The sequence below is a fragment of the Euprymna scolopes genome, chromosome 1, assembly GCF_053919585.1.
Source record: "Euprymna scolopes isolate OS-2025 chromosome 1, ASM5391958v1, whole genome shotgun sequence".
In the NCBI taxonomy this organism is placed as follows: domain Eukaryota; kingdom Metazoa; phylum Mollusca; class Cephalopoda; order Sepiida; family Sepiolidae; genus Euprymna; species Euprymna scolopes.
In genome coordinates this window covers 68,506,158-68,510,379 of record NC_136482.1, presented here as the reverse complement: position 1 = coordinate 68,510,379, position 4,222 = coordinate 68,506,158, and the positions used below count along the sequence as shown (strand labels likewise).

At 31.1% G+C, this 4,222-nt stretch overlaps 1 protein-coding gene across 1 annotated transcript in view; it reads right to left on the bottom strand.

Annotated features, from left to right (window-relative positions):
- LOC145302393 (uncharacterized) overlaps positions 1–3,950 on the bottom strand; it is a 191,597-nt gene extending 187,647 nt beyond the window's left edge. Inside the window, exon 1 of the mRNA XM_080144664.1 lies at positions 3,874–3,950. The gene's annotated coding sequence lies outside the window, so the exon portion shown is untranslated. The remainder of the gene's footprint in view (positions 1–3,873) is intronic.
- Between the last annotated feature and the right edge of the window lie 272 nt (positions 3,951–4,222).

Genomic DNA, 4,222 nt, shown 5'->3' with positions numbered 1-4,222 from the left:
GTCTGACGTAAGATAAAGCTGAGCCAATGACAATGTAGCGCGATGGTTTTCAACACGACGTGCGTTCGCGCGAATTGAAAATTCAAAGCAGCAGACGACAATTTGGAAGAGGAAGAAAAGAAAACAAATTAGTAAAAAAAAGCAAAAAAAGCTCACCATTTCGTACTTTCACGTCAGAAAAAGAAACATGAATGTTACAGCCTTAAGTGAGCAGCTGAAAACACCAGCCGGAGTCCTCGATTTTTTCAAGAAAAAATTTACTGGCACGGACGAAAACTTGTGCACCATGTGGACACGGGTGCAATCTTATAAGAGGAAAGGTAAGCGATGGCTATGCCTGAAGGTGTCAGGCTACCAAATACCGAACCTTTACATCATCCGGTAAACTTTTTTGACAAGTCTAGGCTGACAATTGCCATCATAATTAAAATCATCCACTTGTGGGCGTTCGAGCGAGCAACACAGAAAGACCTCCAGCGTGAATCCGAAATACGATCTACGCACACACACGATTAATAAAACGACGGTCTGAGGAAACAACAACAATATCTGTTTTAATATGAAAAAAAAAAACAAACAAACAAAAAACTATCCCACCCAGTTTTTTTTCAACTTTTCTAGTTCTCAGGTTTGTCCTTGAATAAATAAATAAATAAATAAATAAATAAATAAATAAGATAATAAAAAATAACACCCAAAAAAACAAAAATAAAAAAATTGTTTTAAATTTTTCTTGAAAAAAAAATTCCTTGAAAGTATTTATATGACTTACCTCTAAACCTTTTCTCGAACAAAAAATCTTTAACATTATTTATTTAAAAAAATCTTTAACATTATTTATTTTAATATATATATATATATATATATATATATATATATATATATATATATATATATAGCAAAAAAAAGAAAAGAAAAAAATATTGTTATAACATTTTTCTTTACAGTTAATAAAACTTAAAATTTAAGCTAAGTTTTCTTTTCTTGTTATGTTTTTAAGGGCGACGCTCGGCTTAATTTCCTCGGCGACGCTCAACCTACTCCAGCTGTTGACGTCATGTTCCGGAAAAAGCCGGGCGGACTCTGAGTTACGTCTGGATCACTCTCTGCATGGGTACCTAAAATATTTTATATAACAAAAACAGTTTTTTCATGAAACTATTTAAGTTAAAACAATGTTGTAATAAAAATAATTTATTTAGAAAAAGGAATGTCCTTTAATATATATATATATATATATATATATATATATATATATATATATATATATATATATAATAACGTGTTGCTAACTTCGAGGTTTCATAACATATGCATCTGGGCTTTTGTTTACATGTTATAGCAATTAGTAGTAGCAATAATATTTTAATGAACGAAGACATTAACGTTCCCCCCTCTCTCTTTTTCAATAAACAAATGTAAAGAAAAATAAACAATGAAAAGAAACCCAAAAAACAAATAACTGCTTAATTTTTTGTCCCCACCGGCCGAGAGATGTGTGTAATAGTTTTTTTTTTTTTTTATTACGGAATAACTTAAAATCAATTATTTCTTAACAACGTTTGTAAGATAAACCCTAAATTTTATAGAATTAAAAACAAATATATCTGTGAAAATACGCTAATCGGATAGAACCTAGAGCGTTCGTAAATGTGTATTCCGAAATTAAATGTCTATTCCAACCAATCAAATTTGCCGGAAAGCGTGACACACAAAAGAACACACACGCTATTGTATCATACATAGATAATAATAATAATAATAATAATAATAATAATAATAATAATAATAATAATAATAATAATTTCGTTTATGAACGTCTCTCTGGAAAGGGATGGGATTCATTTTTAGAGGATTTCCCTTAATCCCGGCTTCAAACCAGGAGCTTCAAAGATCAAGGGTTTTCCTAAGGATGTTGGTGGTACCTATAATTGCAGAGGTTTGAAGGCCGCCTAAAACATCGGGGATTTTTAGTTTTTTCAATTGTCCTTCCAGACGACTTGATACTACTCCTAGTGTACCAACTATGACCGGGGTTAGTTGTGTTTTAACCCCGTGTATACGTCTTATCTCCAAGGCAAATGGAGCATAATAATAATAATAATAATAATAATAATAATAATAATAATAATAATAATAATAATAATAACAACAACAACAATAATAATGATGATAAAAAAATCATTGTTGTAATGGTGTGAGAAAGTAACTTCGACGTGTAGCAGTTCTTCGCCGAAGATAGAAGTCAGCGAGACGTTACGTAAAAAAGGGAACATGCGAAAGAAACAGAACCCCCTCCAACATTGTCTGTCAAGAGGTGCTGAATTGAAGGAGTAAATTAAAGATTGCTTTTTACACTATGTTTTTATTATTTATATTGAACTATATAGACCAATATTACTTTCTGAGTATTTATTAGTACTTATCGATTTATCTCATTTGGATCTGTTCTATATTTAAGATACAATGGGCACTGTTTCTATAGAAATGTTAATAAAGTCATATTTGCTGTGTGTTCTTCTGTAAAAAACAAAAACAAACAAACAAACAAACAAAAAACAAAACAAAAAAAACAAACAATTTTTGTACTATCCAGAAAAATATCAGTTTTATCAAAGCTTGTGTCCTGATAGCATATAATAATACGTTGCAGCATTTTTCGTGCGTACGTTATCACTTTTAACACATTTAAAAAATGACATCGTCTGATAAGCAAAAACGGTGATTGCCGATGTCGCTTAGGTAAAAAGAAAATCCAAATTTACTTTTATTTATGCATACATTTATTATTTCGAAAGAATTATCATTATTAACGGTAAATTATATTTTAATTATATTCAATTATATTTTAATTATATTAAATTATATTTTAATTATATTACATTGATGTAGAAAGTATAATGGAATTTCCGCAGGGTTAACCACTAATATTACTCGCATTATCTACGGAAATATTGGATTAAATTCAAAAGAAATCGTCGTTTAGTAAGTTATTAGCATCGTGTTGCCTTCCTAACGTTAAATAGAAACCCAGGACAAGTTAAAAAATTATCACACGTGAGGATGACACAGGTGACATAATACATCTACTTTTCTTCTGTTTGCGTAATGGGGGTGGGTATAGAGGGAGGTGTTCTTTTTTTTTTTTTTTTTTTTTTTACAAAGGCATCACCGCATTATCAAGGCCCAGAGGCCACTCAAGGATAAGGGTTAAAGAGTGTACAGTAGAAGTTGGTCAATATAGTAATCATTAGTAATGAAAATTTGGTAAATTTAATAACTTATATGGAACGGCTCATCAAGAACTTATTTACCTTAGACTTGAACACAACCATATTGTAGTCAGCCGGAAAGCAGGAAAACGGAAGACAATTCCACAGGCGTGCAGTTCTAAGAAAGAAGCTTTGTTCATGGAATCTATGTTTAGGTTTAGGCACAGATAAAGAGTGGGGGAAATTATTGATAGTGTTTACAGCTAGATAGTGTTTACAGCTTGATAGTGTTCTGCAAGGAATATGTGAAAATATTTGTTAAACTACGCATTAGCTATATGATGCATCACTGCGTTTTGCAATTTGCCTTCAGCGCTGCGAGGGCAACATATGATACAAGTTAAAGTTGATTGTGGGGACGACCAGCACATTGTAAACACTCTTGGACAGGTAAACATTATACAAAAGTCCCTTCGGTATTTCATGTCGTCTTGTGCAATAGACAATGGATCTATTTCATTTTTTTTACAATCTGGGATGTAGTCCTCCTAGAAGTGCATATAATTTTAAAGAATTCACATGATACAAAAAACAACAACAAAAAAAACAACAACAAAAAAACAAAACAAAAACAAAACAAAAACGCTTGTTCATATTATACCTGCTTCGGTACACGTGCAAGAAATGACACAATATCGGTTTAGATGTAGGAGTTAGAAAGCATCTTCTCGTCAGTCAGAATCTTTTTGAAATGTATCCACAATCCTATTTATATACGCCAGGCTAATAGTAATGGACCTGCTTCTCTCTCTTGTTTGTGCAACAGAGAAAATATGGCCTAAAAGGCATGGAGCTAGATCTCTTTCTTTCCCTCCCTCTTTTCTCTCTCTCTCATATATATATATATATATATATATATATATATATATATATATATATATATATATATATATATATATATATATATACAGGGTGAACAGAAAGTCCTTGGACCATTTTTAGTTTTAAAA